The sequence below is a fragment of the Choloepus didactylus genome, chromosome 3 (genome assembly GCF_015220235.1).
Source record: "Choloepus didactylus isolate mChoDid1 chromosome 3, mChoDid1.pri, whole genome shotgun sequence".
Classification (NCBI taxonomy): domain Eukaryota; kingdom Metazoa; phylum Chordata; class Mammalia; order Pilosa; family Megalonychidae; genus Choloepus; species Choloepus didactylus.
In genome coordinates, this window is record NC_051309.1 from 16,526,958 (window position 1) to 16,540,707 (window position 13,750).

General features: G+C 38.6%; 1 pseudogene; it reads right to left on the bottom strand.

The window, feature by feature from the left end:
* Window positions 1–7,416: 7,416 nt before the first annotated feature.
* LOC119530208 lies at window positions 7,417–8,390 on the bottom strand (annotated as a pseudogene).
* Window positions 8,391–13,750: the final 5,360 nt, after the last annotated feature.

Below are 13,750 nucleotides of genomic sequence, written 5' to 3' on the forward strand. Positions count from 1 at the left end.
ACACACTGTCTGTGGCTGCTTTCACAAATGACAGAATTGAGTCATTGTGACAGAGACGCGTGGCCTGCCAAGCCTTAAGTATTTACTCTCTGGCCCTTTATACAAAGTGTTTGCTGTCCTCTGCATTAGAGCTTGATTTTTTGTTGCAGAAGACCTGGTTGCTCCTCTTATGTGATTGAATTTAAATCATCTCTTTCTACAGTTTTTTTTTTTTCTCAATTTTACCTCTCTGGAGAAAAAAGGTATCATTGACAGTAGTTTCCAAATGTAACCAATCACGATTGCCTGGGGAGCATTACAATAGAAATACCTGGACCTGATCCCAGAGAGTGTGTTTCAGTAGCGTTTATGTAGGGTGTGGGGAACTTAATTTATCTTAGGCCAGTCACTTCACTGAGCCTTGATTATCTCATCTGTAAAGTGCAAACAGCAGTTTTTTTCCCATACAGGACTGTTTTGATGACTTTTAGGGATTGAACTGTGTCCCCCAAAAGGACACGCTCAAGTCCAAACTTCTGGTCCCGTGAATGTGATCCTTTTTGGAAACAGGATCTATGAAGATGTGATTAGTTAAGATGAGGCCAAACTGGATTACGATGGGTTCTAATCCAGCATGGCTGATGTCCTTATAAGGTGCGGCCATTTGCACACAGTCGGTAAGAGACAGACGGAAAGAAGACAGCCATGGAACAGAGGCAGAGACTGTGTCATGCCACAGATTGCTGGCAAGCCACCACCTGTACCCTACAGACTTCAGAGGTAATGTGGCCTGGCTGACACCTTGATTTTGGACATTATCCGTCCAAACTGTGAGATAATAAGTTGCTCTTGTTTTTAGCCATCCAGGTTATGGAACTTTGTTATGGCAGCCCAAGGAAATGAGGCAAGGACCAAATGAGATAGTGACTGTAAATGCCCAGCATTGTGCCTGTGCATAGTAGGCTCTCAGTCAATGTCAGTTTCCTTTCTCCCAAGGAGAATCCAGTGCCTTGAAAACCATAGCAGGCAGCTTTCTCTTTATTTTGACTTGCATGTTGCATTTACATTTCTGTTTATGTTAATTTTCCTCTTGTCAAACTATTCCCTAATCCATAAGTCCTTCTCTGCATGTATTGAAGCCAAAGGTGGTTTTAAGACTATTTTATAAACTTGTCTTAAGAAGCACCCAGAGAGCTGGGGGTGGGGGTGGTAAATGGCTTGTTAATTACATGGCTGCCAACAGCCTTGGTTATAAACACAAGCATTTCCATTAGATTTTTTGACTTTCATAAGAAACCTTGATGTAACATGATGGACTTTATAAATCCAGGGGATGAATCATTGGACAAATTGGGATGCTACCTAATCAGCCTCTCTTTCGTTGGAGACAGAGACACTGACTTTGTCTCTAATTTTGGTGTTCTGAATGTTTTCCAGCAAGCGGTCACTGAGTAGCAGACAGGGCTGATGTTTTGCTCACATGTCCTTTCACCCCACCCAAGTTGACTGGCTGGCAACTTCCCACTACAAGAGCTGCCTCTCTCATCTTCTCTGCTGAGGATTTTCTCAGCAATCAGACACAACCTGGAAGTAAGTGAACAAGCAGAGAGCAGAAGACAGTGGATAATTCTCGGGGGTGTTCTGTATAGTTCTTCAGAGGCCCCAGTGGAATGGAGCTTCTGTTGTCCACAGTGGTTATCCACTCTCCAACGTGCCTTGTAATGGCTGTTTTCCCTTCCCTTTCTCAGTTTCCCCATTTCCTCACTTGGGCTCCCTGGGTTCATCTGCAAGATAACTACCTGCTCTTATATCCTTGTTTCAAGGATTTACTTCTAATGAAAGACAAACAAAGCCTTGCTTGGACCCAGGATGTAACAGAGACCATGGTCTTGTTTTCAACAGGCCCTGCTGAATTCACCTCTGTATTTCTAGCTCCAGCTTCTTTCTGCAGGGAATGTGTGGTTATCAGAAACACAGCCAAGCCCCAAGCCGTAAGGGAAACAGCCTCTGAGCACCAAGTCAAGTCTATCCATTAAATCACATGCACCTTATTCACAGGTGAGCATCTTGAGTTCACCCTAAGAACCTGTTCCTCTTTGTCTAGGTCTTACAAACTTAAATAAATCATCTTTAAATGCAGAAAAGTTGAAAGCAGCTAATTATAGAGAATCCAGAGTTTGCTGTTGACACTGCTTGTGGACATGATTGTTACTAGCCTGCTGATAAACAAGGGGATATAAATTACTCACAATAAAATGCACAGCAGCTTATGGCCGTTAACTATAGGAATGATTAACTCTATACTACAAGTTCTGAGAACCTCACTGTATTTTAGCCTGGTACAATAGCTGATCTTCATAATGATTCACCTATTTGTTCAACAACTATTTATTGGGCACCTACTATGTTCCAAGGGCCATATTGCACTGGATTACATCATTGAGCAATTCAGATAACAATCCTATCCTCATGCCACTTTTATTCTAGTGGGGAAGACAGTAAGCAATAAACTTGAGGCATTAAATCACATAACATGCTAGGGGTGAGAATTGCTATGGAAAGAAAACGAAAAAGAAAAAGTAAGGCAGGGGAAGGAGACTTTGGATCACCAAAGAAGGTTAAAACGTAATCAGTATATTAAGAAAGCAGATAAATATGAAAGATTCTCTCATAAATGCTCATTTTTAAGGTAAACTTTTTATTTTGAGACACTTGCAAATTCACATGCAGTTGCAAGAAATAATGCAGAAAGAGCCCATGTACTTTTTTTTAAAAACGTTGTATTTACTAAGATTTTGGCAATGGTTTTATGTAACAAGACACAGCATACCAGGACAGCCACTCAACTTGTTTATGGTAAATCTCAGCTTCAATATGAAGCTGTTAAAGCAAAATATCAAAACCTGCTTTTTACATGCTAAATATCTCAGCAAGTATGCCATTAAACACAGTAATGAACTTAAAATAGCAAGAGTAAAGAGTTACAAAAACTGAACATATCTGCCTAAACAGAATTCATACACATAAAGCAATTATACTGGTTACATAAGATCTTCCCGATTGGTTAAAACTTAACAATATAAAACATGCATTTTAGTGTCTTTTTTTTTTCATTTTTATTGAGATTGTTCAGATACCATGCAATTATCCAAAGATCCAAAGTGTACAATCACTTGCCCCTGGGTACCCTCATACAGCTGTGCATCCATCACACTTAATTTTTGTTCAATTTTTAGAAACTTTTCATTACTCCAGACAAGAAATAAAGTGAAAGATGAAAAAAGAAAAAAAAGAAAAGGAAACTCTAATCCTCCCCTATCCCTAACCAACGCCCCTCAATTGTTGACTCGTAGTATTGATATAGTACATTTGTTACTGTTTATGAAAAAATGTTGAAATACTACTAACTGTAGTAAGTAGTTTGTAATAGGTATATAGTTCTTCCCTATATGCCCCTCTATTATTAACTTCTAATTGTATTGTCATACATTTGTTCTGGTTCATGGAAGCGATTTCTAGTATTTGTACAGTTGATCATGGACATTGCCCACCATAGGATTCAGTTTTATACATTCCCATCTTTTGACCCCCAACTTTCCTTCTGTTGACATATATGACTCTGAGCTTCCCCTTTCCACCTCATTCACACACCATTCGGCGCTGTTAGTTATTCTCACGTCTTGCTACCAACACCCCTGTTCATTTCCAAACATGTAAGTTCATCCTAATTGAACATTCTGCTCATACTAAGCAACCACTCCCCATTCCTAAGCCTTGTCCTATATCTTGGTACCTTATATTTCATGTCTATGAGTTTATATATTATAATTAGTTCCTATCAGTGAGATCCTGCAATAATTGTCCTTATGTGTCTGGCTTATTTCACTCAGTATATTGCCCTCAAGGTTTTGTCATCAACCCGTTTTTTTTTTAATATGGTTTTGTTCACTCACCATACATTCCATCCCAAGTAAATAATCGATGGTTCTCTGCATGGTCATACATTTATGTGTTCACCACCTTCACCACTATCTATATAAGGGCATCTACATTTCTTCCACAAGGCAGGAGGGAGAGTCAAAGAAGGTAGAGAGGCAAAAGAAAGAGGAAAAAAAAATGACAGCTAGGAAGCAGCAAAAGGAAAAATAACCTTAAATCAAAGTAGAATAAAGAATCAGACAATACCACCAATGTCAAGTGTCTAACATGCCTCCCCTATCCCCCCCTCTTATCTGCATTCACCTTGGTATATCACCTTTGTTACATTAAAGGAAGCATAATACAATGATTCTATTAGTTACAGTCTCTAGTTTATGCTGATTGCATCCCTCCCCCAATGCCTCCCCATTTTTAACACCTTGCAAGGTTGACATTTGCTTGTTCTCCCTTGTAAAAGAACATATTTGTACATTTTATCACAATTGTCGAATACTCTAGATTTCACCAAGTTACACAGTCCCAGTCTTTATCTTTCCTCCTTTCTTGTGGTGTCTCACATGCTCCCCACCTTCCTCTCTCTACCGTATTCATAGTTACCTTTGTTCAGTGTACTTACATTGTTGTGCTACCATCTCCCCAAATTGTGTTCCAAACCACGCACTCCTGTCTTCTATCACTCTGTAGTGCTCCCTTTAGTATTTCCTGTAGGGCAGGTGTCTTGTTCACAAAGTCTCTCATTGTCTGTTTGTCAGAAAATATTTTGAGCTCTCCCTCATATTTGAAGGACAGCTTTGCTGAATGTAGGATTCTTGGTTGGCAGTTTTTCTCTTTCAGTATCTTGAATATATCACACCACTTCCTTCTTGCCTCCATGGTTTCTGCTGAGAGATCCGCAAATAGTCCTATTAAGCTTCCTTTGTATGTCATGGATCGCTTTTCTCTTGCTGCTTTCAGGATTCTCTCTTTGTCTTTGACATTTGATAATCAGATTATTAAGTGTTTTGGCGTAGGCCTATTCATATCTCTTCTGTTTGGAGTACGCTGCGCTTCTTGAATCTGTAATTTTATGTCTTTCATAAGAGATGGGAAATTTTCATTAATTATTTCCTCTATTATTGCTTCTGCCCCCTTTCCCTTCTCTTCTCCTTCTGGGACACTAATGATATGTACATTATTGTACTTTGTTTCATCCTTGAGTTCCCGGAGACGTTGCTCATATTTTTTCATTCTTTTCTCCATCTGCTCCTTTGTGTGTAGGCTTTCAGGTGTTTTGTTCTCCAGTTCCTGAGTGTTTTCTTCTGCCTCTTGAGATCTGCTGTTGTATGTTTCCATTGTGTCTTTCATCTCCTGTGTTGTGCCTTTCATTTCCATAGATTCTACTAGTTGTTTTTTTGAACTTTTGATTTCTGCCGTATATATGCCCAGTGTTTCCTTTACAGCCTCTATCTCTTTTGCAATATCTTCTCTAAACTTTTTGATTTGATTTAACATTAGTTGTTTAAATTCCTGTATCTCAGTTGAAGTGTACGTTTGTTCCTTTGACTGGGCCATAACTTTGTTTTTCTTAGTGTAGGTTGTAATTTTCTGTTGTCTAGGCATGGTTTCCTTGGTTATCCAAATCAGGTTTTCCCAGACCAGAACAGGCTCAGGCCCCAGAGGGAAGAAATATTCAGTATCTGGTTTCCCTGCCAGTGTGTCTTAGAAAATTGCTCCACCCTTTGATGCCTCAGGTCACTGCGCTTTTCTGTCCAGCAGGTGATGCCTGTTAGTCTATAATTCTTGACTGGTGTGAGGAGGTATGGCCATGCTCCCCCAGGCTCTGGGGTCTGGTTCTGAATGGAAAGGGCCCCACCCCTTTCCTCCTAGAGAAGACAGACCCCCCAGGTGGAGGTCATTAGCATTTCAATGGTCTCTCTCTCTGCTTGTGCTGTCTCCACCCTTCCCCTAGTCACAGCCCTGGAAACTGAAAATGACTGGGGCTTTCTCCACTGAACTGAAAAAGAAACAGATAGTCCCCTTCAGACCCAGTCCAAGGCTACCCTCCGGCTCTCCAAGGTCAGTCGTCACCCAAAGCCTCTGTCTGTGTTTTGGGGATGTGTACCTGTAGTGAGCAGTTCACACTCGCTACTTAAAACCCCAGTTGGAGCTCAGCTGAGCTATATTCGCTTGCTGGGAGAGAGCTTCTCTCTGTCACCACAAGGCTTTGCAGCTCGGGCTATGGGGGAGGGGGTCTCACGACTTGGATCTGCAGGTTTTACTTACAGATTTTATGCTGTGTTCTCAGGCATTCCTCCCAATTCAGGTTGGTGTATGATGAGTGGACGGTCTCATTTGTCCCCCCGCAGTTATTCTGGATTATTTACTAGTTGTTTCTGTTTTTTTGTAGTTGTTCCAGGGGGACTACTTAGCTTCCACTTCTCTCTATGCTGCCATCTTGCCCCACCCATTTTAGATTCTTTTAACTGTCTAGTTCAAAAAGTGCCAGTGTTTACTTGAAATGATTCCTCTCCAAAGCCAAAGTGTCAGTCAAAATTAATTCATGTGACATAACATATTGTAATGCTAAAAAATATTCAGAATTATTGAAGCAGAGGTAAATACCTGAGCTTTTGGGGCTTTCTCATGCTGCACAAGGCCGTTTCTCTGGTCCATTCAAGGCAGCATATGACAGAGTCCAAGCATGTCACTAAGCTCAATAAAGGGCAAGATGGTATCCAGCTCTGACCTCCCCAGGAGGCATGGATGCTGCACCCCCAAAAACAGGACGTGTGGGGATCTGTTCTGTTCTGCTAGCTAAAGCGATAGCAACCCCACTCCCTGTAACCTAAAAGTTCCTTCCCCAGGTAAATAAAAAATATACAAGGGAAAAAAAAATACAATACATCTTCCTACACAATCAGGATTTTGGAATAGCAATGTAATCCCTACCTCAAAAATGCTAACTAAAGTTGTCTGAATATTTCTGATGCATCTTAAGATATATTCAGATTTGATTTCTGTTCATTTATAATTAGGTAATTATAGTCAAAAATATTCAGTTTATCCCTAAATATCTGAACCACTAGTACGACTGCAGTATATTATCTCCCAGAGCCATTAAGCACTGAAAGAGGAAAAAAAAAAAAGATATTCAAGCAGCAGGCAACAATTATGGCCCTTTCACAGTGGCATCTGAGTGGCTACTGAAAGTCCAGGAATAATTCTAAAAACAAGAAAAATCATGCATTTTGATAAATATGTCATAATTTTCACAGCTGAAATTTCCTTAGAAATTTCCCTTTAAGGAAATTCTGATTTTTCTTAATGTTATGGAGAATCAGGATTAGAACTAGCAGCCTTCTTTTTGTTCTTCCTACTGTGTTTCCTATGCTTCTTTTTGTTTTTTGTTTTTTTTTTCTGTTGCTTTTTCTCCTTCTTCACTGCTTTTCTTCTTTTTTGCTCATACGTCCTCAATATAATCTGATTCTGACAAGGACTCAAATGATAAAAGGTTTATCTTCAGGATACACTTTTTTTTTTTTTTTTTTTTTTTTTGCTGAGTCCTATATTGTCCTTTTCTTTCTCAGTTGAATCCTTTGACTTCTTTTTCTTTCTTAAACTATCCTTATAGTCTGATTCAGCTTCTGACACAAAACTTTCCAAAGATCTATGTGAATGGTTCTTCTTTTTCTTTCTTCTTTTCCCTTATTTCTTATCCTCGTCTTCAGAATCTGAAGAACTGCTGGACGAATCAGAGCTTGATGAAGAAGATGAACACATACCAGATTTCTTCTTTTCTTTTTTCTTTCTCGGTCTTTTTTTGGTTGAGCTCTTTCTCACTTCATAATTTCTCCCTGTGTTTCTCTAGTTCTTTCTTACAGTTCTCATTCATTTGTTCTTCAAATTCAGCCAATGCCTTGGAGCCTTTCCTTTCCTTTTCTAGTTGCCCTTTCCTTTCTCCCCAGGTAGGCCTTGGTCGATTCGGATAATCTTGTATCATCGGCCCTGACTGGATTGGACCCCTCGATCTGGCCATTGCTATTAGGTTCCTATAGGCCAAGGAGACAGATTTTCTCCGAGCCCTTACGGCCCTAAAACCCGTGCACTGCCGGCCTGAGTGTAGCGGGAAGGGAGCCAGGGTGCAGCGCCAGGGGAATGGGGTGCTGGGGTTGGGGTGCAAACAGACCAGGGGAACCCCCAGCCGCCAACTGCGCGAGCAGAGCACCCGCCTCCGGAGCCCGCGCTCGAGGGTTGTCGAGTCTCCCAGCCCCTCCGGCCGCTGGGCCACAGGAAGGGAGAGGGTCCCACCCTCCTGCGGTCCCCGCGTCGCCCCACTGGTTTTCCCGGTGGGTGCTCACCACTCCGTCGTCCTGTTCCCCGCGGTGCCCGGCGGGTCGTGGAGCGCGCGGGTCAGACGCCGAGGGACACCCGGCCCGAGAGGCGCACCGCAGGTCCTTCTGCCCTATTGCACCTTTTACCCAGTTTCTCCTCATGGTGACTCCCTGCAAAACTACAGTAAATACCACAGCTGGGATCTTGACATTGATACGGTTAATGTATAGAACATTTCCTTAAGCACAGGGATTTCCTCCTGCTGCCCTTTTACAGCCACAGCCACTTCACTCCTCCCACCCCCTCCTAGCCCCTGGCAACCACTAATCTGTTCCCCATTTCTATAACTTTGTCATTTCATGAATATTACACAAGTGTAACCTTTAGGAATTGACTTTTCTCACTCAGCATAATTCTCTGGTGATGAATTCTTGGTTATTGTGTGAATCAAGGGTTCTTTCCTTTTTATTACACAGTATAGTCCATGGTCTAGATGTACCACAGTTTGTTTAATCATTCACCCACTGAAGTGCCTCTGGGTTGTTTCCAGTTTGGGGCCATTGGGAAAGAATCAGCTTTAAACACTGCATTGAGGTTTTTGTGTAAATGTGATTTCATTTCTCTGGGATAAATGCTCAGGGGTGCAATTGCTGGGTCCTAGGGTAGTTTCCTTGTTTATTTTTTAAAGAAACTGCCATTTTCCAGAACGGCTGTACCATTTTACATTTCCACCAGCAATGTATATGTGTAATCCAGTTTCTCCACATCTTTGCCAGTATTTGGTGGTGTCACTTTTTTCAGTTTAGTCATTATGACCAATGTATGGTGGTATCTCATTGTGGGTTTAATTTGCATTTCCTTTATGGCTAGTGATGTTGAACATCTTTTCATGTGCTTACTTGTCTTTTGTAGCTCCTCTTTAGTGAAGTGTCTCATGTCTTTTACCCATTTTCTAATTGGATTGTTCATTTTTTGTCCTGTTGAATTTTGAGAGGTATTTGTATATTCTAGATACTAATCCTTTATTAGATATGTGCTTTGCAAATATTTTCTCCCAATCTGTAGATTGTTTTTTCATCCTCTTCACAGGGTCTTCAACAGAGCCACTGTGAAGTCCAATTTATAAATTTTGATGATGTCCAGTTTATAAATTTCCCTTTTCATGGCCTGGGCTTTTGGCAACAGGACATAGACAGACACTGAAAATTTTTTTCCTCTGTTCTTTTTTCTTCATATAAGTTTTATAGTTTTATGTTTTACATTTAAGTTTGTGATCCATTTTGAGTTAATGTTTGTATACGGTGTGAAACTTAGGTTGATGTTCACCATTTTGCCTGTGGCTGTCCAATTGTTGTAGCACCATTTGTGACAAAGCAGCACTTTCCTCCATTGAACAGCTTTGTATCTTTGTCAACAATCAGTTGGGCACATTTGTGTGGATCTGTCTCTGGGTTTTTTATTCTGTTCCATTGCTCTATGAGTCTGTTCCTCCATCAACACCACACAGTCCTGATTACTGTAGCCACGTAATAATTCCTGAGATTGGGTGGACTGATTCCTCCCACTTTATTCTTTTTCAAAATTGCTTTGGCTATTCTAGTTCCTTTGCTTTTCCATATAAATCTTAGAATAAACTTCTCTATACCTACAAAAAGTCTTGCTGGGATTTTGATAAGGAGTGCATTAAATGTGCATATCGGTTTGAGGAGATTAATATCTTAATTATGTCATCTTTCAGTCTATGGGCATGCTTTGTATCTCCATTTATTTAGATATTTGATTTTCCATTGGCATTTTGTGGTTTTTGGCATACAAGTCCTATACTTGCTTTGTTATATTCATACCTAAGCATTTTATTGCACTGTTTTGAAACTTGTCAATGGTATTGTTTTGTAAGCTTCAGTGTCCAAGTGTTCATTGTGAGTATTTAGAAATGAAACTGATTTTTGTGTGTTTATCTCTGTGTAACTTGGAATCCTGTTGAATTGCCTTATTTGTTCTAGTTTTGCTGTGGATTCCTTGGGATTTTCTATGTAGACAGTCTGCATATTGGAACAGTTTTATTTCTTCATTTCTCATCTATATGCCTTTTATTTCCTTTTTTTGCCTTATTTTACTGGCTAGGACTTTCAGCACCATGCTGAATAAGAGGGATAAAAACAGACATCATTGCCTTTTTTCAGATCTTGAGGGGAAAATATTCAGCCTTTTTCCATTAACTATGATGTTAGCTGTAGGATTTTTTTGTAAGAGTTTCTTATTAGGTTGAGGAAATTTCCCTCTACTTCTATTTTTCTAAGAATTTTTGAAAAACTAATGAAGTGTGTTGAATTTTGTCACGTTTTATTCCTGCATTGATATGATCATGTGACTTTTCTTTAGCCTATTAAAATGGTAGGTTACATTAATTGATTTCTGAATATTGAATCAGCCTTGCATCCCTGGAATAAATCCTGCTTGGTTGTGGTATATAATTATTTTTATATATTGCTGAATTCTATTTGCTAATATTTTCTTAAGGATTTTTGTGTCTATATTCATGAAGGATATTGGTCTGTAGTTTTCTTATATTGTGTCTTTGTTTTTGTTACAAGGGTAACATTAATTTCATAAAATGAAGTGGAAAATGCTCCTTCTTCTTCTATTTCTGGAATGGATTGCATAGAATTGGTGTTAATTCTTCCTTAAATGTTTAGTAGAATTCTTCACTGAAACTCTCCCAATCTGGTGACTTCTTTATCTCGGAGGTCTTAAGTTCCAAATTCAATTTAGTTAAAGATATAGAGTTATTCAACTTATCTATTTTATATTGGGCAAATTGTGGTAGTTTGTGTTTTTCAAGGAATTTGTCCGTTTTATCTAAGTTGTCAAATTCATGTGTGTAGAGTTGCTCATAGTCTTCCTTTATTATCCTTTTGTTGTCTGCAGGGTCTCATCATGTCTCCTGTTTTACTCCTGATATTGAGTCTTTTCTATTTTTTGCTTTGTCGGTCTTGCCAGATTTTTTTTTTTTTTAATTTTATTGATTTTTTCAGGGAACCAGCTCTTTGTTTCATTGATTTCCTCTACTGTTTTTCTCTTTTCAAATGCAATGATTTCTACTCTTATCTTTATGATTTCCTTACATTAGCTTGCTTTGGGTTTATTTTGTTCTTTAGGTTTTTGAGATCAGAGCTTAGATGATTGATTTGAGACTTTTCCCCTTTCTAAGGTATGCGTTTAGTACTAGAAATTCCTTACTCAGCACTACTTTAGCTGTGTCCCACAAATTTTGGTATGTTGTATTTTCATTTTCATTCACTTCAATGTATTTTTTTTATTTGTCTCGAGATTTTCTCTTTGATCTATTAGAAGTGTGTTTAGTTTCCATGTCTGTAGAAATTTTCCTATTACCTTTTTGTTATCAATTTCTAATTTAATTCAATTGAAGTTAGAGAACTCATTTTTATAATTTCAATTCTTTTAAATTTGTTGAAATTTAAGTTCATAAAGTAAAATAAAATTCATGGCTCAAGATATGATTTATCTTGGGATATGTCCTGCAGGCACTTGAAAAGAATGTGCAGTCTATTGCTGGGTGGGGCATTATATAAATGTTGAAATTATATCTCTATGCTGGCTTGAAGTTATATAGCCCAGAAACACATATTCTTAATCTCAATCCATTCTTGTGAACCCACTGTAAATAGAACCTTCTGATGAGGTTACTTCAGTTAAAGTATGACCAACTGATGCAGGATGTGTCTTAATTCAATTCCTGGAGTCCTTTATAAGCAGAATGATATCCAGACACATACAGAGAAATCCATGGGGACAGGAAGACAGAAATCATTGGAACCCAGAGAAGAAGCCAAGGGAGGCTGTGATGTATATTGCCACGTGACAGAAAAGCCAGGATCAGCAGCCAGCCCCAGGACCCCACAGTCTTCTGGGAGGAAGCATCACCTTGATGGCACCTTGATTTTGAACTTCTCCTAGCCTCAAAACTACAAGCCAATAAATTCCTGTTGTTCAAGCCATCCCATCACATGGTATTTGTTTTAGCAGCCAAGAAACTAAAACAATCCTGTTGGTTGAGTGTATCGTTGTGTTCTTCTAAATCCTTGCTGATTTTCTGTTCAGTCATTCTAACAATTGTTGAGAGAGGGAGGTTGAAGTCTCCAACTCTAATTGTGAATTTTAAAAATTTCCCTTTGCTTCATATGTTTTGCAATTCTGTTGTTTGGTGAATACACATTTAGGATTGCTATGCCTTCTTGGTAGGATTAACACTTTTATCATTATGTAATATCCACTCTGTCTCTAGTATCTGGGATTAACACTTTCATCATTATGTAATACCCTCTCTATCTCTAATAATTTTATTTACTCTGAAGTCTACTCTATCTGATATTAATATAGCTAATACCACTTTTATTAATGTTTCCATGATACACCATTTTATGTTATTTTACTTTCGATTTGCCTACATTGTTATATTCAAAATGAGTTTTCTTGTAGACAGTATAGAGTTGAGTCATATTTTTTATTCAGGTCTGCCAACCTCTGTCTTTTTTTTAATTAGTATATTTAAACCATTTACATCTAATTTAATTATTGATATATTAGAGCTAAAGTCTGTCCTTTAATTTTTTTTTCTCTTCTTCTTGTTCTATTTTTCATCTTGCTGTTTTCTCTTTCCTGTTTCCTTGGGAATTCTTGAACAGTACTTAAAATTTCATTATGATTTATCTATAGTTGCTCTTTATATAACTTTTTTAGTGGTTGTTCTAGGAATACATAATTTATCATAGTCTACTGGTAGTGTCATTTTACCACTTCACGTGAAGTGTATAAATCTTCTCTCCCTTTATGTCCTTTTACCTTCCCTATTTATAATATAATTGTCTTAAATAGTTACACTACACACAGAACTATATCAAATGGTTTTTACTTCAATTGCCAAACATTATTTGACAGAGAAAACTTAAGAGTAGGAACAATGCCTATTCTATGTATCCATATTTTTGCTTGCCATGTTTTTCTTCCTTTCTGATGTTCCAAGGTTTCTTCTTTTATCATTTCCTTCCTGTTCAGAGAACTTTCTTTAGCCATTCTTTTAGGGTAGGTCTTCTGGTGACAAATTATCTTACTTTCCCTTCCTCTGAGAATGTCCTTATTTCTCCTTCATTCCTGAAGGATGTTTTTGCTGTATATAGGATTCTGGTTTGACAATTCTTTTCTTTCAGAACTTGAAAAATAATGTACCACTTCCTTGTGGCCTCCATAGTTTCTGAAGAGAAAACCAGTGTTATTCAAATTGATTTTTGCATATAGTTAATGTTCTAGTTTGCTAGTGCTGCTGGAATGCAAAACACCAGAAATGGATTGGCTTTTATAAAGGGGGTTTATTTGGTTACAGAGTTACAGTCTTAAGGCCATAAAGTGTCCAAGGTAACACATCAACAATTGGGTACCTTTACTGGAGGATGGCCAATGGTGTCCAGAAAACCTCTGTTAGCTGCAAAGGCACGTGGCTGGC